Source organism: Alligator sinensis, unplaced genomic scaffold, assembly GCF_000455745.1.
Source record: "Alligator sinensis unplaced genomic scaffold, ASM45574v1 scaffold1213_1, whole genome shotgun sequence".
In the NCBI taxonomy this organism is placed as follows: domain Eukaryota; kingdom Metazoa; phylum Chordata; order Crocodylia; family Alligatoridae; genus Alligator; species Alligator sinensis.
Genome location: NW_005842401.1, coordinates 843,534 through 866,797, shown reverse-complemented (window position 1 = coordinate 866,797; position 23,264 = coordinate 843,534). Strand labels below are relative to the sequence as shown.

At 41.0% G+C, this 23,264-nt stretch overlaps 1 protein-coding gene across 4 annotated transcripts in view; it reads left to right on the top strand.

Moving 5' to 3' along the window:
- Positions 1-23,264, top strand: part of DOK6 (docking protein 6) — a 484,934-nt gene that overhangs the window by 443,499 nt on the left and 18,171 nt on the right. Inside the window, exon 8 of one of the 4 annotated variants that reach the window (XR_003095549.1) lies at positions 5,757-5,837. The exons of the other annotated variants lie outside the window; for them this stretch is intronic. The gene's annotated coding sequence lies outside the window, so the exon portion shown is untranslated. The remainder of the gene's footprint in view (positions 1-5,756; positions 5,838-23,264) is intronic. 4 annotated transcript variants of the gene reach the window in all.

Sequence of the window (23,264 nt, the reverse complement as noted above, 5' to 3'; positions counted from 1 at the left end):
TGCCTTTACAATAAAAGGGTCATCGATAAGAGTATGGTTTTGGTTGCACGCTGTGGTTACTCTCTTTGCCAGTAGATGCTACTTCTGGAGGCTATTAATCACTTGCTTCTTCAGAAACGTGTCTTCCATATATACCTACCTGGATAATCTACTGCAACACATACAGTACTTGTATCCACAATCTAAAATGTGTGCAGAAATCTTATCACATGAGAGGAAGAACCTCCATACTGGGAAAGATATCACAGTCCTGCCTGCATGCCCTAGTGTCTTCAGTAGTCTCATTAATTTAGATGTAAAAAATGACTGTAGCTGGAAGACCATCTAAAGAAAATGATTTGAACAGCAAGCTCCAGCCACAGTGTGTAAATAGCTGATTTTATAATGCAGAATCAATGCCTTAAGTAATCGGGATGGCTGAGTCATCACTGACATCACCTGTGGCATAATAAATCCTAGATGTTGTTCTTCTAGTAGTATAAATCACGTTTTTATTAGTAGCATACTCATTCTTTTAGGATTATCTCATGCCTCACCTAGTCCAGCCTGAGACACACTTAGTTAAGAACCTGTCAAAATGTCTTAATTCTCAATACCATGAAGCTTTAAAATAACAGTAAATGAGAGACTTCATAATTGCTGGCTTATTTTTTTAACAATTTTATTTCCCAGAGAATGCCACTCTAAGCAGGAAAATTGAAGGAAGTTGACAAAAACTGTTTTGGTTTTTTATTTACTTGGGAGAATTATTTTGCTACTTTGATTTTTTTCCCTTGTGATTGTCCTGAGTATACTCTTTAAAATAACAGATATTTTCATTTAATTTCATGTTTCATGCCTTTCATGTTTACAGCCTGGAGCCAAGAGTGATTATTACATATTTGGTTTCCCCAGTTTCCCCTAATGAAAAAAAGTATTTGATCCTCTTTTTGCATTCAATCCAGTATTTTGAAAACATGGAAAACTGTTCTATAATTTCCTTTTAAAACAGTTTTTTTTTACCATACTCTACATTACCTGTCTTTTCTTGGTTGGAAGCCATTTGAATTCTGGCATTTATTTTCTTCCTTTACAACTCTAAACTATAAACAATGAAGGCAAAACTTACTTGCATTTGATCATTCTCTGTCTTTGTGCAGTTTATGAAGCAATAGTTTAATTCTGTCCTGTATCCAAACAGCAAATGCTGCAGTTTAACACTTCAACATAGGCATGTTCTTTCTCTTTCCTCTTATCAGATCCAGCATTGGTCTATCAGGTCCACAGTAAATGTGAGAGAGAAAAAGTGGCTTTATTGCTTCTTTCTTTCAGGTCTTGGAGTGCTGTCCCTCCTCCCCTTATCTCCCAAATCCACCTTTCTGAAGTAATTAAGTAGGAAAGCCAAAGTGGCAAACAAATGAAATGTAACTCTTCTAACGGGCACCAGTCAGCAGCAACAAGGGCCGGGTTCAATGTTAGGGTAGTAAATATATCTTACCTTGGCTTGAGCCCCTACCCAAACCACTCGGAAAACACTAAATGAATGGTGTCCCACATAAACAAAACCTCCTCCTCGAAAGCAGTGTAAACACAGAGGATAAATGTATTACAGAAAACAAAGGCAAAAAACCACCAAAGAAAAACACTACCAACTACAAGGCATATTTCATACATTTGCACCCTTTTGGGGAGGCTTCACCCATGCCCAGGCAGTCTGGGACTTGGGGCTCACCCAAAAGGCAGTTCCAGGGGCTTGCACCCTTACACCTGCCCTTCAGCAATGGGCTGGAGAGGGAGCTTCACTGGAGAGTCCTTTGAACTTGGTTTGCTGGGTCGCGGGAAGCTGCTAGAGAGCATGAGTCCTTCTGCAAGAGAGCATGCTAGAGAGCATGAGTCCTCTTGTTGCTCCATGAGAAGCTGTAGTGCAATCTCCACTTCCACGTGGTAGCCTTGAGGGGTTAACTGTGGCTTTTGGCAGCGTGCCGCACCCCTAAATTCTGACTCTGATCCTGGCTGTGCTGGGCAGAAACTGCAAAAATAAAATTTAAATTTTTTTTAAAAGGCCCAGGCTTATGGCTGCCGTGCAGACATCCAGTCTCAGCTATACCACGCGCTGAGATACTACAGTTACAAAACAGAGGGGGCCAGGCCCCTGTGGCCAGTAACTGCCAGGACCCCATTCCTGGTCAGTCTGCCCCATAGATTAATGCCCCCATGGTGTTATGCCACTCAAGACCAGTGTGGCCAAAGTTGCCAGCAAAACTGCCAGGACTCCCCTGCTGATCAGTTTGCTCCAGGGATTAACAACCACATGGTGTTATCCCACTCAGGAAAGAAAAGGGGAAATGAGAAAGGAAACAGGAGTCTCAAGCGCCAAAATAGACTTTCTCTGTTGCCTCTCCAGTGAAGAAGTAGGGAGACCCCCAATGGGGAGAAAGTTTTCTGGCTCCCAGTGCAACTCTCAGCAGCCCAAAGAGAAAGAGATTCTTAGTGTGTTGTTCTTATATACCTGGTGTGACATCACCCAAGCCTTGTCCAATCAGGGAAGGCCACATTTCAGTCTTTCTCCCAACCAATCTTCCTGAAGCATCCTCTGGGACAGCTCTGGAGTATATGAATGTATGTTCAAGTACGTTCAAGTTTTGCAATGCTCTACCAAGTCCTTTGTTTTCACTGTGCTCTTTTCTTTCTCCTACTAATATGTCCGTGCCTTTTTCTACTTACCCCTTGATCTCCTCCAACGTCCTTAACACTCTTATCTTTTAATTAGACTTCAACATCTTCTCTAATTCTCTTGCCTACCTCATCATCTTAAATCTGTATACAAAGGACTTGTTCGTACAATTTCAGGAACAGGCCTAAGAATAGGTTAGACAAACTCTTGCAGAGGATGGTTTAGATAGGGATAATCCTGCCTTGAGCAGGGGGCTGGACTGTCTGATTTTTATAGGTCCCTTCCAGCCCTACTTTTCTATGATTCTATGATTATACTACAATAAATAAAAAATGTAAATAAATATACTTGTCAATTATTTACCTATGAATTATTTTTTCCATCAAACCAATAGCAAAATTTCTCTTCAGTTCTTGAATGGGTGAAGGATTGGTTGTAAGCAGTAAATATTACCATAAGGCTGTCTTTTTTCCAGAAGCTCATATGAACAGGATAATGTTTCATGTTTTACATAGTATGGGTGTGTGTTTTCCTGGAAAATAACCTTGGCTGTAGGGAAGATTTGTGCTGTCTTTTTGTATTTATATAGCCTGAGTTACTAATACTTAACTAAGTGATGCAGCAAAATGAATTTAGCCTGAGAGAAGATTGTTTCATAGATCTTTCAGCTCAGGTTTTTAGTAGAGTGTTCATTGGATTTGGCAGAATATAATGTTTTGCATAAGGATGAAACTCCAGCCCTTTGAGGATAAACAGAGCTATGGAAAGATGACTGTTATACAGCTATTGCATTTTCTTTGACAGTAGTGGCCACAATGGTAATGCTAACAAAAAAGATTGAGTAGAGAACAGAAACAGCAGGAAATTGAAAAAAACAGATGTTTACAAGGCTAGGCACAATTACCAGAAAAGATATTTAGAGAATTATTCAAGTTTACTTTATTTACTTTATTTGATCTTATTTTTTGCCTTTGTGTTAATTTAAGCTCCCCTCTCCCCACCCCTTTATTCTTTTTGAAGAAAGGAAAGAACAAAGGGTATCTACAATCTGGAGATACACACACAAATCAACTGTTTTGACATCTCTTCAATTTCTTCCTAATTTTGTTTTTTTTCTAGCTTTATAGGCATCTAGTAAATATGAGACAGCTAGTCTGCAGTTGAAGTCCCTTTTAGAGGAAGAGAAAATAACATCACTTACATCCATGTTACATCCATTAATGAACCTGTCCATTGCTTTTTATTTCCTAAAGGGTTTTTACAGCTAGAGCAAACTATTTATAAAGTTGTGAAAAATGGTTTAGCTTTCTTTGGTGCTCCAGCAATGTTTTAAGAAATGGCTTGATTTCTGTATAATCTATATAATTGAAAAATCAATGAACTTCCATATTCAACAAAAAATCATACAGGAAGATCATATGTCTGGGTATAGGGGGACTGCCTTATTTTCACGTTTTATTTTCCTATTCTGAATGCTAAAAATAGAAGAAAATTGCTTTTGACTAATAAAGTGACTAAGGAACCTTGTTCTATACTTGAATATAAAGACTAGGATTTTCAAAGAGATTTAAGGGGCCAGTGGCCTGACTTCAGTCGAGATGAGAATGTCAGTAATACTTTGTAACTTTGAAAATTTCCTTTCACCCCCCCTGAACAAGAAACATTATGGCAAAGATATTTCAAACCTATTTGAACTAAATGCATCAAGAATCTTTCTAATGTAGACAGTTTATCTAATAGAAACCTAAAATAATGCTAGGCAAGAATATAAAATATGGAACCACTTTCATCTAATCCAGTAATTTGTCACGCTAGTGTCAGATGTATTAGGGGACAGCATAGGAAACTACAGTAGGCAGAGGTAGGATAATCTGGCCTCTAGTTTAATAGCTAGAGATTTGAGTTAAATCCAAAAATACAAGGTTTAAAAACATCCATTCTAAATTTGTTTAATTAATTACTATAATTCTTGATATCCATGTGCTGTGTATATTTTCCACTGGGAAATTCAGGATTTGATTTCTGATCAGAGGCCCAGAATGTAAACAAATATGCATTCACTTAATCAGAGTTGTATTTTATAATTAACTTAGTTAGGCAAGTACAAAACTCCATGTGGACACACTTTATTCAATTGATATTGTGTTACCTTAAGCAAATACCTTGCTTACATCAGAGCAATCAATGCAAGCACGAATTAAATCATTTTAAGAATGTTCACACAGGACTTTTAACACATTTAGCTAAATCAGTTTAAGATATATGATGGAATTGCCATGTGGTGACAAGTCCTAATTCTTTTCCTGTCTGGACTATGAAGAATGCAACATAAATGTGTGGAGGAAACTTCTTAAATTAATCAACAATGACCCTCTGTCAGATTTGAGATGTCATATTGATACTATTGGGATAATGGCTGACAAATTTCACTAGATTACTACAAATCATTTCTTCCATGATGGCATATAAAAGCAGGGGAAATTAAATATTTTTCAGTGGTCCCCTGGGGTTTTAGTCTTTACATGAAGTATTTTTATTATTTCACATTAATTATTATTATATTATTTATCAGTTTATTACTGCTAACAAAGCACTAGGCATTTTGATAATAGGAACTTTTTATTCAGACCCATCTGTGAAGAGTTTATAATCTAAATAGATAACATATAAAAGCGAAGATAGGAGCACTTGCATGGTGAATTTAGCCATGTGTATTGTTCACTTTCTATTTTACGTATGTGAATTGTTTGTATTTGGTTTATTTTTAGTATATCTTTCTAAGAAGAGATTTTGTCAATTCCTTAACAGGAATTCAATTGATTATTCAGAAGAAGATGTAAGGGCTTCTCAAAGGAGAAGTGTTTCTTTTGTTTTTTCTTTCCCTTGCCAGGCTTGGAGTAAGAGCAGATTAGGTCAAAGAAAAGGGGATCACTTGGAAGAAAGACAGGGCATGAGTATTTGAGCATTGAGTATGTCACAATGACAGAGAATTACAGAGGGATCTGTTTTTGCCAAACTTTAAAAAAGGAACTTTATTAGAACACTGAAAAATGGTACTGTACCTAAAGCTAATTATCCCATTTCTTTTCCTGTCACTATACAGCCGCCTCCTAGAACATGCCCTGCCTATGCCACTCATGAAGAGGACAGCAGACAGATATAAGAGAAAACACATAGATGGAAGGTAGTCTATGCCTTACAAAACTAATCGCAGTCATCTGAAATCTCTTCAGATAATAAAGCCAACTGCTCAACAATTTCACTTGTACTAGTATGCCTCGCAATGTCAGTCTTGCCATTATCACTAAAGTCCTCACTCCAAGAGTTCAGACAACAATGAAGTTGCCTCAAATACAAATGGATATGATCATTTACCTGAGGACTGAACTGCTGCAGAGACTTAAGCATCATCTTTACTTTTTTTTTAAGGGGGTGGTAGTTTCTAAAGAATAACCTCCTTTTTTTCCTAACACATGGATTTAAAGTAACCCAAAATTTATTTGTAGTTATTAATATTCTCTCTCTTTCACAAGAGCATCCTATTTTACCCCAGTGCTAAAATTCTTATTTGGAAAAAGCTCAGGTGCTTTTGCAATGCAGTGGTAGATCTAGGGTGGGGTGAACAGGGTAACTACCAAAAAGAGTTGGGGGGAGAGTGAAAAAAGAGGCTACTGGCAACCACATGATGATCACAGTCATGATTATGGTGGCAACTGCAAGTCCCCACAGTTCCTGTGCTCTGAGCACCCAGCTGCATCCCTGCACTATTGTTGCAGTGCGTTCCTTTTTCCCCAGAGACCTCTTCTTAGGAATATTAAGGAAATCTTAGTCCTCTCTCCCTGCATTTGAAGTGGCTATTTTGTAGGACTATTTTGGAGGCTTGTTCTGTCTGTCACTTTTCCTACTTGGGCTCTTTGTTCTGTCCAGATTTTGAGAGATCTGGATTCCTTCTTCCTGTTTCTGGTACAATATTACATAAATCTGACTGCTGTTGGACATTCCCTAAACTATTCAATATAATCTGTCCATTTAGCTCTCTACTCATCTTTCATTCATCTTAGATTCTTTTTTCTTGAACATGAATTGTCTAGGGTCTTGCATTTCTCCTTTTTTCCTGCCACCTTTTCTACCAGCCTTTTCTGGTGCTGCCATTCTTTTGTTTTGGATTATTTCTGAGAGGCCTGTGACTCCAAGATTTCTGATTGTTACTGGTTTTTAGTTAACTGCTTCCTATAAGCAGCAGGTTCTTCAGACCCATTCTGTAAGCCCTTGCATAGTTTCTTTTCCTTCAGTATCCACTTTAATATCTTTACATTTTTAGCATCCTAGTTAGCCTTGGGCAGCTTTTCTTTAAGGATCACTTATTGGGCCTCTTTAGAATTTTTCCAGTTCGCTATCTATGCTTCCTACTTTTGGAATTCTTTGCTCTGAGACTCCAATGAGGCTTTTAAGTCCTATGTTTCTTTCTTATTCTGAACCCATTTTTTTGTCTTTAAATGTATTCCTTTGGAGACTTCTTAGTGAAATACTACTGCATTTTTATTTAAAATCCTGTGTTTGATTTCTTAAAATCTTTGTATGTGGAGTCCATTTGTTTTTCTTTTAAGGTTTTCTGTTGCATGTTCCAATTCCCTCTGCATTCTTTCTAGTCACTGGATTCCATTCCTTTGGTTTTGCAAGCTTTATATTTGGGACTTCTACACTTTGCACCAGCTCTTGGCATGCTAATTCTTGATCTTGAAAGTCAGGTTTTTAATTGTTTTGTGACCTTTTGGTGTTTTAAGGAATCTTCCAGGAAACCCATTACTGTTAATCTAATTATGCAAGCTAAATTAGTATTTACCTCTAGATACCTGTCTGTTGTAGTCTTCTTTTACAAACTTTTGACATGCTACTTTACTAGGTTGCCATCTATATCTAGGGAATCAATATGGCATCCCACTCATTTCTATGAATGCCATTACTAACATTGCTCTGGTTTCATTCATTATAAACTTAACATGTAAAGAGCATGCAAATGTTCTAAATATGATATGAACTTTGTAAACAATGCTCCCCCTTTCAGGCAAAGGCAAACTTTACACCCAAGCCTATCTCCTGCAAGATGAAATCTCTTTTGGAAAAAAGCCTTTCAAAAACAGTTTGTTTGTTTAATTTAACTTTTGATGTCTTTAATCAGAAGGTATGTTAAGATTATTAGACAACGTTTTAGCCAAAGACAGTTCTGTTGACTAAATTGGGCCTGTGCCTTCAAGAGTATGTCTAACCATAGAAGGAACCAAAGTCTTTAAATACAACGGGCGCATCTACATGTGATATTAATGCCATGCAATAAACTCTGGCTCAGTTCGTGCTGGAGTTTATTGATTCCAGGCACAGCATTTATATGTGCATCTAGGACCACAGCACATTGAGCCAGGGTGGTGCAGCCCCAGCTGTGGAGGTCAGCCTGCAAGCCTGGAACTGCCCCCCCCAGCTCAATGTGCTGTGGAAGGGCAGGCTGGAACATCAGGGTGCTATAGCGTGGGGCTAGCCAGCAAGCGCTATAGCACCGTTGTGTCCCAGCCAGCCTTGGTTATAGTCTATATATGTGTTGCGGGAGAGTAAATAACTCTGCCATAAAATAATACTTGTGTTGGGTGTACTATCCTATGGCAAACTTAATTAATTTGCTCCAGCCTAATAGGGGCGCATGTGTAGACAGTGATGCTTTACTGCGGAGCTAATTACTTGGGAAAGCTTGGGAGAGCTTTCTGAGTTTGGTAAGGAAATTGCTTACACGTTGCTCAATAATAATTAATTACCCAATTAATATTGCACAATAAGACACACAGCATTTTCAGCTATACATTTCAAAAGAGGCTTATCATCACCAGCATTTAGAGAACAACCAAAGTTTGCATCACTGAAAGGGAATGTTAATTAGACGGAAGTAATCAATATTTTCATAGAACATTTTCTAACCACCATTATTTCCTTATACACATCCCTACTTTCTTCTTTTCTTCTAAATGAAGGATCTGTATATTCTTTTAAATTCAATACTCTTTTTGAAACATTAATATCTTATAAGGCCTGCTTTCCTGAGATAAAGATTGTGTCTTTATCAAACTCACCTTTTGTAAAAGGGCCTTGTTATTTGCAGGGGTGTTCTTAGTTCCTAGCTTTGCTATATACCATTTATAAATACTTTTACAACTTGCAATTAAAGACTTCCATCAAATACATTAGACAAAGCAGGAATCCCAATAACAAATGCTTCTGCTGGGAAAAATATGCATGCTTATTTCCCAAAACAGAGTATAAAAGAAAATTTGATAGGAAATTACAGCTGGATAAAAGTTATAAAAGCTCTATTTCAGAGTCTGTATGAATGCATGTAAGAGTTTTAAGACCAATAATATCTCCTATAAGACCTTTTCCTTGGGTGACAGAAAGAATATCTTTATTTAACCTGAACATCTCACTTAGGCCAGGTACAGACATTGCATATAAATGGTCTAAGTGATCAGAAATCAATCTATACCCATAACAGAACAGAAGTTCTGTGTACATATACTGGTCTAAAAATGGCAGAACCCAGTCTAAGATAGAACTGGTTTAATGTGCACTCAGATCTAATCAATTTAGGTTAGACTGACTAATCGAACTTCTGTACCAGATCCCCTATTGATTTAAGTTAGGTCATTGCCCTCCAGCATCCCAGGCTCCTTTGCAGCCCTCCTTCTACCCCTGCCTCAGTACTTGGCCCACACACAGCTGGTTCAGCTGAGTGCCCAGTGGGCCTTGCCCCTGAGCGCTTCCAGAGCCAAGTCAGCAAAGCCCCTCTCCCCAGCCCCACCTCCTGCCTCTGGCCATCTATCAGCTACAGGCAGGCAGCAGTGGGGAAGGGAGGCATCTTTGTCCCCTGCATGATCCCTGGAACCTGGGCCCCCATGTTCCTGGGCCATGTCCTCGCACAGCCCCACAGAGCCTGACCCTGGCTCCTGCATACCCAGCCAGGTACCCCCACAGCTCTGTGCTTGGGCACAGCCCCACAGAGCCTGACTCTGGCTCCCACATATCACACCACAGTGGCCACAGCCAGGCACTCTGCCACCCAGACTCAGCATGGACCACTCCCCATGAAGCAGGAAGCACTGTGAGCAGTTTGCTTCTGGGGTGGCAAAGTGGCAGGGGACAGAGTATTGGGATTGTGCCTATATGGAGTCAACCCTGAGATGTCCACGGCTCAGTGACTGCTGGCAGGTACCCAGACATGGGCATCTAGTGTGCTACAAGGCTTTTTTGGCCCGCAGCTACAGAGTCCTACAATACTAGGGTGCGAGGGGCATGGGAGGGGCACTGAGCATCCATGATGGAGGGCACTCGCTTTGGGGGTCTTCTGGAAGTCTAGGGCTGGGCATGGGGAGTGGGTCCACAATGACGTGGCAGGGGGTTAGGGTTGTGCATGTTTACCTGTGCCAGGCAGGCAATCTGGGATGGCCAGGGCACTCAGCTACACTTGGCAGTCTCTGGCATCCCAGGAAGGCCACGGGGCCTGCTGGGAGGGATGCAGGAGCACCCCCAACCTGCAGGCCTCGGCCAGTGCAGGCAGCTTGTGTGTGTCCCCCCCACCTCCCCACCACCAAAGGGTGAACATGTGTTCTATTTGCTGCTGATCTAACCTAGGCCACTTATACAAAACTGCATACTTAGATTGATTCCACCTGGGACTTGTTGAATGTCTGTACCAAGCCTTAATAAAAAAGAAGCTCCCACCTCAAAAAAACCCTCCCAAATGGTTTATATCCTTTAAACATCAAGAGCTTATAAATAAGGGTAGATACAACTTAAATTCAGAAAACGTTTACCGCACATTTGTAACTACCTAATATTTTAAACATAAATTATAATATATTTATCACTAGACTTTGTGTTATGAATAACAAGGTGTCCTTCCCACAAGCTGAAGTGATTAAAGTGATAGTTAGCTATCTTGAATAGTTTTGGCAGAGAAGATTGAGAAAATTTTGCAGATTTTTTTTGGCAGAAGGAATAGGAAATAATATAATTGAGGAGAGAAGGAGGAACAAAAATCAAAATTACTTTAAAACTGAGAAATTGATCATTTTAATTGTTATCCACCAATAAAAAATTAAAAATACAAATGCAAAGAGGTATTTTATACATTTTTGTAAACCTTCCATTAATAAACACAACAGAAATGACTAAATATACCGCTAAGAAGGAAATGTATGTACTAGAGAAAAACTTCTCTGACATTCTAATTGCAGGAAATGCCAACAATATGAAAGACAGCATGGTATGACTTTGAAGATTAAAAGTAAATTATGGCTTCAAATATTAGAAGCCTTATCTACCAAACACATAATAGAAAATTTTCTCTGAATGTTCTTCATAACACCAATTCCTAGAAAATTTCCACCATGCAAGCCAAAGGTTAAAATAACCTCAGTATTTCCAGTTTCTGTCAATGATCAAACAATATATTATATTTTAACCTGTTCCAGTTGATTGAAAGTTAAATATAAAATGTAAGAGAAATTCTGTTTTTATTTTGTATCATTTTACAAAATACGTTTTCAGACTAAGGAATATGCAATTAACACTATTGAGTATAAGGAGAATCTCTTCATAAAAATGCAGTGGCCATTTAACTCCGGCTTCCACAGTACATATAATATGTTCTTTAATGCAAGAGGCAAGGTTTTTTTGAGGGTGATATCTTTTACTGAACCAACTATATATTTGGGAGAGACTTTAGATAAGCTTCCAGGCACAAGATGTAAAAGATATCACCCCGAAAAATGCTTTCCTCTTGCATATTTCCTGGACCATCACAGCCACAATTCATTCCAACACTACCCTCTATTCCCTCATGCAAGTTAAAATTAGAAGGTTTGTGAGTATTAAAGATATACTTGAGATATATTGTAGTGAACTGGAGAGAAAATCCTATTTATAGTATGCATATTTATTGCAATACATAGACTTTGGACTATTCGTTTTCTAATAAGAAAGCTCATTGACTTGGGCAGGAGACTTTTGTCAAGCACATTAACAGCATGATCCACAGCTGGTGTAATTAAACATAGCTCTGCTCATGCTATTTACACTATTTTTACAAGCTGATGATGTACATCCAAAAGATTGTTCCAAAGAGCTTACAGACTTTGACTCAAGAGATCTGTGTCTTCATAGCAGAACACAGCAATCTTAGATGAGACTTTCTCTGTACACTTTCAGCTGTCTCTGTTCAAAATGAAGAGGACTTGTATATATTTTATGAAAAACTGCACATAAATGTAGGTACTTACTGTATTTTCTTGCATACAACACACCCCAGAATAAGACACACACACTTTATTTTGGGGAAGGCAGAACAAAGAGAAAAAGATTTTTCCAGTGTTATGGATGCATAGGTCAGAGACAGAGCTAAAAAAGTTCTCCAGACTATAAAATAGGGGAAAAAAGACCAGGAATAGCTGAAAGACAGCAAAATTGTCAAAAGAAAGGTTTCCTTAATTTGCATAAAGGTCATTAAAAAGGAGAGATGATTGTTAAGACTTGTGAAGTGAAAAACAATGAGCTATTCAGCCAGTTAACTCCCTGAATTGCCTGAAAAGAAATGCCACTGCTGCTACCAGGCACATAATTTAGGAGCAGAAATCAAAGTGGGGTGCTTCTGTTCTGGGCAGAGAAAAATCAGCTTCCCACTTAAAAATGCACATCAGTTTTGGAGGGCTGATTTTTTGGGGAAAAGGTTCATGTAGTACCTGAGAAGATATAGTAATGCTGTCGGTAATTTCACTTCTGAGCTGAACTAAAATTCCAAAATCTGCTGCTGCTCAGCAAAGGGGCAACAGTATTAATCTGTCATGTGTATTTCACTGAAAATAAAAATCTTCCTAAATTGAATATTAAAATACAACAAATAAGTGTGTGTGTGGTGAGGACAGGAACAGTTTTAATTGTTAGTAATCAGTAAGACCATTTCATATAGTTATTCTTTTAGTGGATGTCACCAGATTCTAGTAGTACAAGGTATTTCAAATTCTAGTTTGCAAGCAAATGTTCAATCATGCTAAGCTATGCTGAGCTGATATTTGTTCTGAAACTGTGCAAGTTTCTGTGTAAATGCAGTGCTTCTAAGAGAAGTGGCTATGCAAGCAGCCAAGGAGTTTGCTGGCCCCCTTAACCCCTTATTCGAGTGAAATCTTGAGACCATGTCATTCTTTAGGAATGAGACATTGATGTTTCCTGAAAGAAAGAATTGCCCTGTATGGAATTTGATCACCTCCATTTCAGCACTGGTGTACATGCCATAAATAAAAGCTGCACTCAGAAGATACCTGGCCTCCTTCTACCTGATTTCTCCTCCCCTGGGAATCTAAACTGCAAGACCATAGAGACATCAGGTATCACTGTGGAAAAGGGCAATACTAGTCAGAGCAGAACACTGATGCTAGAAGAAAAGGCAACATGTTAATTTAATCTGTATGAATAGTTGATATTTCCAGTGTTCAAAATGAATAATTGGGGGAAAAATTGCTTTTGATTCACCTAAAATAATTTTGTTTTCACTTTTTTTCTCACTGAAAATGAAAGAGGCTCATTCTATAGCAAAAATAATCATTGTTGCACAGCATGCGTATGTTCCAATGTGGAAGAAAACCAAGTGTTAAATGATCTGGCCTTAAGTCACCAAAACACTTCAGTACAAGCTTTAACTATGTGAACAGCTGTATTGAAGCCAGGCACATGGTTGTGTTCTCTGGGTGTGCGTCTATACATGCATTAATACACAGTAGTTTCTGTGCATTTAGTTTAGTACTTCCTTAATGAAGTACTAACTAAATGCACAGTAACTACAGGTACTGCGCAGGAGCACTGCACATCGTTTTTCTGTGATGATTACTATACAGTAGCCTAATAACACTGTACAGTAGCTTGTTAGCACAGTTTTTGACCGGCACACTACTATGCAGTGTTATTAGGCTACCGCATGGTAAGCATCTCATGTAGACACACCCTGTGACACCAGGGCCAAGCCACTATTGGATGATGAATGGATATGAGGGAAAAGTTGGAATGCATCAGAAACTATAGACAGAAAGAAACAGAAAGAAATGAGAGGTGGAAACGTGAGATATGTCCTTTTATTTTAATTAAAAGAAGTCAAGAGCTATAATATTCGTCAGCTGGGAAAGGTAGCCTAGCTTTATCTAGATGACAGGAACTTTTAAGTTGTTGTTTTTTCTCAATGGCAGATTTATAGATTAGGTAAAATAAAGAGATGGTTAGAGGTGAGAGGACATTCCCAACCAAAATTTAACAGATAGTCACTGGACCTGTGCCACTCAAGTCAGCAAAACTTTACTATAGGCTTCAACAGATGCAAGGCCAGTTCCTTAGTCAGAAATAAAATTCATGTTAAAAGATACAATACCTGATGTCTTTTATAGTTATAATATGGTGATCAAGAGGCAAAAGTATTGGAATGTTCTATACATATAAAATTGTTTCTTGTTTTTATTAATAAACCTTTGTCCTTTCAAAGGCAATTAAAACACAACTCAATACATATGTACATTGTATTTATAACCACTTTTATAAGGTCTGACACAATGGCTGTCATCACTTTTTATCAATTTCCTCGTGCTCATTTCAGAGAAGTTACAGATCTATGTATAGGTAGTTGGCCAAAGATATTTTATATAGAAAAGTATACCATAGATCCAAATAACTACTCCTGTCAGTTAATTTTAAAATTAAATTATCAGAAGTGAATGTTGTCGTATTGATTCCATTACAGCCCAAACTCCTCCTATTTCCATAAAACAGTGTCACATACTACAGTTAATGACAGGCTAGGTTTCCTGTCATTGACAGAATTTGCTGCCAGAATCTAGGGGTCATCATTTCCACTGACTTATTTTAGTCACACACAATAGCTCTTGAGGCAAAAGATAATTTCAGATAGGAAAGTACTTTCTAAGGCTTGTTGAATCCCACCACTAAAGCACAGGTGTCCACAGGATAGTGAGAAATGCCTACTACTGTTGTATAGTGGGGGAAGCCAGCAGAACTTAAGTCAGGTCTGTTCAACTTCTAGGCTCCTAGGGGGCCACATGCCTTGGGGGCCACACCTGTGGGGGCTGCACACCGTGTGGACTGCACCAGGCCCACTACGCAGAAGTCCCCACCCACCGCCACACTGCATGCTCATGTGTTTGTGCAGTCAACCCCCCACTACTGCAGCTGTCAACCTCCCCAACCATAGCATCACATGAGCACAATCCCCTCCCACCACAATGCGTGTCCACCTGGGCACCCTCCCCACCACTGCACTGGGTGTGACTTCCCCCCACCCCACCCCAGCTCTATGCACTGCCATAAATAAATGCATTTTAAAATAATGCATGCATTTATTCAATAACTGTATCTACTTTATTTGCAAACGGAAATGTTTGTCAAGTGGGTTAGTTTTATGTGTGGTATAAAGACACTGTCCACAGCTTCCCTAGTGTCAAATTGTGCAAACCAGTGCTGCTTGCCTATTTTAAAATCAATCCACATTTCAGTTTTATGAAAGTAGATGAAAATCAGTGTCAAACCAGATTTGCTCCCTGGCCTCAGACCTTGTGTGTCCAGTTCACCTTAGAGCAATTTTTTATGCTCAATTTATAAAACTTTCTATTTTCAGGAGATGATATACTTACTGTCTTACTTTATATATGTTGTTTTTATTCTCCAAAAGATGTCACTTTTCCCACCATTCTCTAATTCAAGAGATTCCACTATTCAGGGTACTATACATAGTGTCAGTGGATTGTATTTGGGACATTATTCTGTTTTCTAGGATAGAGATTCCAAGGGAAATGTGTCAAGATAATTTAAATTTCAGTAATTATTTACCAGTAGAACATTATATATTATCTAAACTGTTGTAAAAAGCATTTCAATACCAGATATGCTATTATTGCTATTTATGCATTATTTTTAAAAATTATCAACTGACATTTAGTTATGTAATGAAATATTAAAAATTGAGAAATGACCAATAAAAGTTAACTGACTGGTAAATCAAGAAGTGAATCCTGCTGATATAGCTACCTATTTGAAACTATTCTAGTACATACCATTTTCAAGGATATAAAAGAAAATGATATCATAAATCTATTTGTGTGTGAAATAAATTATAATTGATTCATATAATTTGTCCTGCCATTTTCAGGTAGATAAAGGAGTGTGGTTAGCAATCTCTTGGCTTTTGATTCTTATTTTGTTAAATTTGTGTTCTCTACCACTTTTCAGGTCATTCCCATAGTGCACGATTTTTTTCAGTGTTTCTCTTTCCTTACAGTCATTTTGTTATTTGTCCAAAACTTAAAGTACTTAGAGAGAGAAATCATATTTCTGCCAGATACTTCTTTAGCAAAGCTACTGTTGTGCTTTATTTTCCCATGTCCAGTTGGGATTAAAGCCTTCTTTTCTTCTTTGGAATTTGTTTTTTGTGATTCCAGTTGAATTCAACATTTTCTCAAAAAAAAAATAAAAAAGAAGCATCTTCCTAAGCCTTTTTTCTTTCTTTCTTTTTTTTCCACGTACCATATCCCAACTGTCTGTTAAACAGAGTTTAGTAAACCTTTTGTTAAGAAGAAACCTACTACTACCTGAAACTCATATGCTTTTGAGCTTAAATAGGGAAACAAAACCATCTCTGTTCTGTGGAAATTGTTTGGCCCTACTGATCATGGATATATGATACAAGCAAATGTTTCTGTATTTGGATCAGCAGAAATATTTAAAATCCAAATGTTTCTATTACATTCCTATATGTCCTTCCACAAATCACAAGGTAATATGTTGTCTAAGTCCAAATGATTGAGAGAAGAGCTATAGATCTTACTAGGTGATTTTCTTTTAGATTTGCTTCAGTATTAAACTTCAGTGCAATACCTCTCTTCCTCATGAGAGTTTGTAGTCCTAGTCACCCTGCAAGCCAGATCCTTTAGCCAGACTAATTCTTCCATAATGTACCCTGAGTCATGGAAATTCAATGATGCACCACACAGGTTTCTTTTCAGGAAACATATTTCTCTAGAGAGTTGTTCTACAGGGGAGAATGGGAAACCTAACTGCAAGCCTTATAAGGCAACACAATGATTGGAAATGCAGTTTAGTTTTTTGGGGTGTTTTGTTTTTTTCTACTGACTCAAAAAGTTAATAAAAGCATATTCCATTTGACTCAAACCAGCACGACATAAAATACTTAAAGCTGATCTACTGGACAGAAAACCAAAATCATTTTTCAAATTCAAAATTTTTGTGCAGAAATTTTCAGTTATCTGGAAACTGCATTTCTTGACCACATCTGTTTCCATTGAAACAGAATTGGAAGTCTGCCCAGGTTTGTGGTGAGAACAGAATCACACTTGTAATGGCTGTCTGCTAGGGAAGGAGTTGAATACAACAGGCATGTCCAGATGAGCAAGCACATGCCTGTTGCAGCATCTCATAATAGTTTGAGACACCATAAGAGGCACACTGGGAATGAAAAAATGCAGCATGGACTCAAATTTTGATGCTGGGAAATCCTGGTATAAAAAAAAAACCCTCTGAAAAAAAGCAGTGCAGGGCACACTCCTGGAGTGTACCCTGAGGCAACTGGAGGCTGATTCCTATAGAGAGATGCTCCACAGCACCCGGCCAGAGCATCTCTATGGCTGCCCTGTGCCCCTGCTGCCCCAGCACATGGCCTCATCATGCTGGAGCAAATGGGAGTGGGGCAAGGCTTCAGCAGTGACCTGGACCCAGGGGCTGTCCCAAGTAAGCAGGGATGTGGGGGTAGGGGAGACTGGGGTTGTGGGGATGGGGAGACTGGGGATGGAGGGAGGGACTGCTCAGGAGGGGTGAACATACCCCCCACATGCCCCTCCAACCTGCAGTAGCAGAAGCACTGGCCATTCCAGCAGTCATAGCCCACTACTGGCAGAGCTCCCTGGCAGCATGGCATAGCCCCAGCTGCCTGGGACCTGGTGCCATCTGTGCCACATGGCACTGTACCAACCCAGCCTGCTAGTGCACACCCGAAGACAGAACCAGGCCACTCTTGCTGTCACCCAGGATCCTAGCACCACACACAGGGGCTGCGCAGCCTCAGGCCCGGCCAGATCCTGCCTCCATGTGCCCTGTTGTGCCCCCAGTCCAGGCTAGCCCCACGGTGGCAGGACCAGATTTGGCTTGAGGGTATGCAACCCCTGCATGCAGTGATAGGACACCGGGTGATAGTAAGAGTGGCCCAGTCCTGCCTGAGGGTGCATGCCAGCAGGCCAGCTGGCATGGCACCATGTGGTGCAGCTAGCCCCACTCCCAGGCATCTGGGGCCCCACCACACTACCAGGGAACTCTGCTAGTAGTGGGCTATGAACACCAGGATGGCAGCTGCTGCTGCTGCTGAGGCTGCGGCTGTGGCCACGGCTGCTGCTGTGGGTGAACTATGCACTGTGCAGGGGGGCGGGATGCACCCAGGCCAGCTGGCATGGCACCATGTGGTGCAGCTAGCCCCACTCCCAGGCATCTGGGGCCCCACCACACTACCAGGGAACTCTGCTAGTAGTGGGCTATGAACACCAGGATGGCAGCTGCTGCTGCTGCTGAGGCTGCGGCTGTGGCCACGGCTGCTGCTGTGGGTGAACTATGCACTGTGCAGGGGGGCGGGATGCACCTTGAGCAATGCCCCCACACCCACAATCCCCCCACCCGAACAGTCCCCCACATACCCAAGCACAAACCCCACTCCCATAACCCCCCCACAAACCCTACTCCCATCCCTACATCCCCCCACAAGCCCCATACCCACCCCTCCACACCCCTTCTCCCTCAAACCCCACATCCCCCCAGACATCTCACACCCTGCTGCAGCCCTGCCCTGTGCCCACACCAGTGCTGGGACATAGAGCCCCAGCCTGGGGGGACTCCTGGTCCCAGGAACCACTTGGATGTGTGATGGGCTGAGGGGAGGAGTAGAGGTGGCATCAGGGGCATGTGTGTGTGAGAGAGAAAGATATGGGTAGCGGGTGGGGAAGCACTGCAGGTAGGAGAGGCCACCAGACCTGGGCTTAGAGCCCCCCTGCCCTCTAGAGCAGACTGTGCAGAGGGAGGCCAGCCTGGAAGGGAAGGGGCTTGCCCAGCCCAGTCCCTGAGCCCCAGTCGAAGGCTTCCCACAAATGGCATGGGGATTGCTGGGGCCTGGCCACAGGCACAGGGAGCAAAATGGCAAGGGCTGGCACTGCTCAGAGTCACAAAGCAGTGGGTGGAACAGTTGCAGCTAGAATCATGTCTTGGTGCTGGAACAGAGCTGCTGCCAGAGGGAGCTAGTGGGGGCAGACAGAGGCTGTGGATCAGGAATGAGGGGCACTTGTGGGGGCTGTGGGTTGGAAGTGAGGGGCAGGGCTCTGGTATATCAGTGCTGCTTAGTGCCCCACATCATAATGAGCAAAGGCGGCAGGGGCAGCTCTCATTTTTCTATGATAAAAAAAACAAATGCAAACGCCCAAGTGTATAGGTATTTATAATTCATTTAATTATGATGACAGAGGTACTGGTAGGCTTCCAAATTGCTTTAAAATGGTAAATATATCAATAAAACATTGCCCAATTGATCTCTCTATATATAGTGATGTTTCATTTTAATAGCAGAACAACACAGATTTTGGGTATTTTAATGAGAGAATTTGCAATTTTTAAACAGGGGACACCAGGATCCTTGCTGTTGAGGCAAGTGGTGAGACCTAGGCAAAGAAGCCTGCTCAGGGCCAGCACTGGGGACCCAGTTGGAGGGCAGATGAGATAGCTGACCTAGCTATTTGGGGCGTTAGAAGCTCCTAAGGGCAAGTAACCTGGAGCTGCTCACTAGGGCAGCTTTTTATACCACTGGCCCCAGCCTGTAGCTCCCCCTGGCTGAAGATCTGGGAGGAACTGGGCAGGGTCAGTTTGCCCCAAGTGGCACAATATGCGCCACACCAAAGTGCATGTTCAGGCATGTGTGCTGAAGCACAAATCTCCGGCACAAATTTGTGCCGCTGCTATTTGAGCTGCTGCAAGTCCACGTGCTTGCATGGACATGCCAAACATGTATGGACACGCCAAACATGCACATCTGTGACACCACACACCGCACAGCTAGATGTTGTGTTGTGTTGTGCCTGTGTGTGCTGCTCCACTTTTTTTTCTGCAGTTTTTTTTTACCCCAGGATATCCAGGGCAAGGTGCGCCACTGCTAGTTGTCCCTGGGGAACCAAACATCCACGCATGTCTGGATGCAGCCAGGGGGATTATTTTGCTTCTCTGTCCTTAGCAAAAAAACCCCACTATTATTAACTATCTACACTCAATTGATCTTTATTAAGAACTTTGGGATCTTTGGATGGAAGATAAAATACAAGAGCAACATGTAAGATACTGTAATTGAAAGCAAGCTCAAAGCTCAGGTTTAAAATGCTAGTATTTCAGTTTGGACACAGTGAGCATGTCTACACAAGACGTACTATGGAGTACACTAATTGGCACCTCAGTAAACATATCTGAATCTATACGTGCTAGAGTGTAGGCTGCAGTAAACAAATACACTCCACAGCAGAGTAGTACTTGTAAATACTTTTAACATCTTTACAAATACAACCCTGCTGCTGAGTTTTTTACTCTACAGCAGTGCTCATGTAGACGCTGACCTGGCTGGCTGGGGCATGAGGGTGCTTCAGCGCAGGGGCTGCCTGCTGTTAAGTCCCACACCGTAGCACCCTCATGCCCCATCCAGCCCCTCCGCAGCATGTTGAGCTGAGTTGGAGCAGGCACAAGCTAGCAGATCACTGCTTGTGTTGACCCCAAGCCTCCTGTCAGCCAGTGCTGCTCTGACCCATCTCTATGTGCTGTGGTCCCGGATGCATGTGTAAACACAGTGCCCAGGAACAATAAGCGCTGGAATTTATTGTATCACATTAATATGAATGTGCAGACATGCCCAGTTTTTTCTGTCTAATCTCGATATAACTCAATTATGCATGCAAACATGTCTGTATTAAAAATAGAAAGAGCATCCCAGGAGATGCAAGAGCAAGTAAAACTTGATAGCAGTGGCCATAGTCTGGCTGCAGGAGTGTGTGTGTGGGCAAGGCATAAAGACAGCTTTCTAATTGTTTTCCACTGCCAAACCAGTGCTTAAATATCAAATTTCTATACAGGCACACACATCTACATGCTGCAATATTTGAATATGGCAGCAATAAAAAGCTACATTACTGATGTACTTACTGATTTGGGGGGTTATAGCAAACACATTGATTGTCTGAGAAAGGTATTACTGATGCTGTCTCTAGCAATAGAACTGGATCCTCAGGGATGACAACGAACTTGAGTGAGCGGCTGTAGAGAGTAAAACAGATGCAGTGATAGAGCAAGCATTAAAAATTCCGGCTTTGAAACATGGCCAGAGTCAGTAACATATCATTTATCTAATCCATAATCTACTATAAAGTAAAGCCATAGAAGAGAAATCTCAGCTTTAGGTGTAGTAGATTCACTATTCACATCTGCTACATTTATAGCAGGGTAGTCAAACATACAGCCCACAAAGTCACCACCAACAGCCTACTGACAGGCTAGGGAAACTGAAGGTATGGCTAGGAAGAGCATGGCTTCCCATAAAAATTGGAGGTCCACAAACCTTGATGAACATGGCAGTCGGCAGCGGGGGGATAAGTAAAAGCTTTGCCAAAACAGCCCCATTCACCTTCAGCCACCTGGCCTGCTGCCATCACTGCTTGTGTTGTCTCACTGTGGGCACATCTACGTGAGACATTTACGGCAGAGCTGCATAATTAGCTCCACAGTAAAGTCTCAACATTTACACGTGTGGCTCTATTAAGCTGCAGGATCTAATTTAACTCTGCCACAGGTTAGTACTTGTAAATACAAGTACTACTGTGGCGCCATTCTTTAGTGCACAGCAACACGTGTAGACACTGACAGAGTTGGCTGGGGCATGAGGGTGCTTCAGTGTGGGTGCAGCCTGCTGGCTAACCCCATACTGGAGTGCCCTTGTGCCCCAGCCAGCTCCTCCTCAGCACACTGAGCTGGGTCAGAGCAGCCCCAGGCTGGCAGACTGGCCCCTGGCCCCTGCCAGCTGGAGCTGCTCCAACCTGGCTCAGTGTGCTGCGGTCCCAGGTACACGTGAAGATGTAGTGCCTGGGAGCAATAAATTCTGGTGCAATATATGCCAGATTTATTGCTCCATGTTAATAGCACTTGTAGAAGCACCCAGTTACACTTACTTTTATCTGTGGTTGAGAATGAGACTGATGATACAGTGAGACCATTCTAGTCACAACTTGAAAGTTTATTAGAATATGAAATAGCAAAGACTTTTTTGTATCAATAAAGATAATGCTTTCATAGCCTTGGATTCAGGGAAGAAACAGGTCCACTGGCCAGGCTTCTGTTCCCTTGGGGACTTGAGTTTGTTTGCTGAGCTTGGGATAAATCCAGATTTTGACGTCCAAAATGTAGAAGTCCAAATTTCCCTCCAGCCTATGCCTAATATTTATAGATGGCTGGCTAATGAATAATCTCTGATTGGTTTTATTTAAATTTCATTGTTTCACTGAAATTTTTTTAACTGGATTGAACCAGATTTCTGGTGGGCCTGGAAGGTGTCAATTAGTTGGGATTTATATCCCTGCAGAAGCAGCAAAATGGAGGCTTCCTTATCTCCTTTCCCTTCTCATTGTGGAATGCTGTTAAAAATTAAAATTGTCTGGTACTTCTCCATGGTCTGACAAGGCTGCTTTGTTTTTACAATATATCTAAGCATTCTAACAAAAATGCATCTATTACAGCAAAATAACATTCAATACATTTGGCTACATTAATTACTATTTCTAATTATTTTAAGATGCAGCTAGGATATAGAGTATTTGGATTATTTGATGTATGGTTCTTTCCCTTTTAGGCCTTGTGCTCGGTTTGATAGTGCTTAATTAAGCATGTGAACGGTTTCCCTTTGTTTGCTGACCAAGCTAGTTGCTACATCTGCAAAGATTCATGGTACTGTCACTCAGATACAGGTATTTCAGGACTTCTGCTTTAGCTACACGTCTTCAGCTTTGGCTTAGGTCTCTCGCCAAGTCTGGCAATAATGTACCTATGGCTTATGCTTCACAAGCCCATATACAGGCTAGCCTACACCATGGCTGTTGTCACCACTGCATCCCCCTTTGCCACTGCTGCCATTGTCACTGTTGCCACCATTTCTGCCTCTACCCTGTGTTGTGGACCACATCCAATCTACAAGGAGCCCCATGGTCTGGATATGATCCGGGACAGGGGTTGAATTTTATCCCCCTAATTTACATGATTCTTGTTTGTGGCTGATATTATTTGTGGACAGTTAAAAGCCAGCATTCTTGTTGCAAGTCAGAAAGGGTTACTTTAAATGTTTCTAATGTTCACAATATAAAGTAAGCAAAGCAACTTGGATGTGTCTGTAATAAAAAACTAATATATTTGAGTGGTGAGAAATTCTGCAGTTTTTTTCTTCTAGCTCATG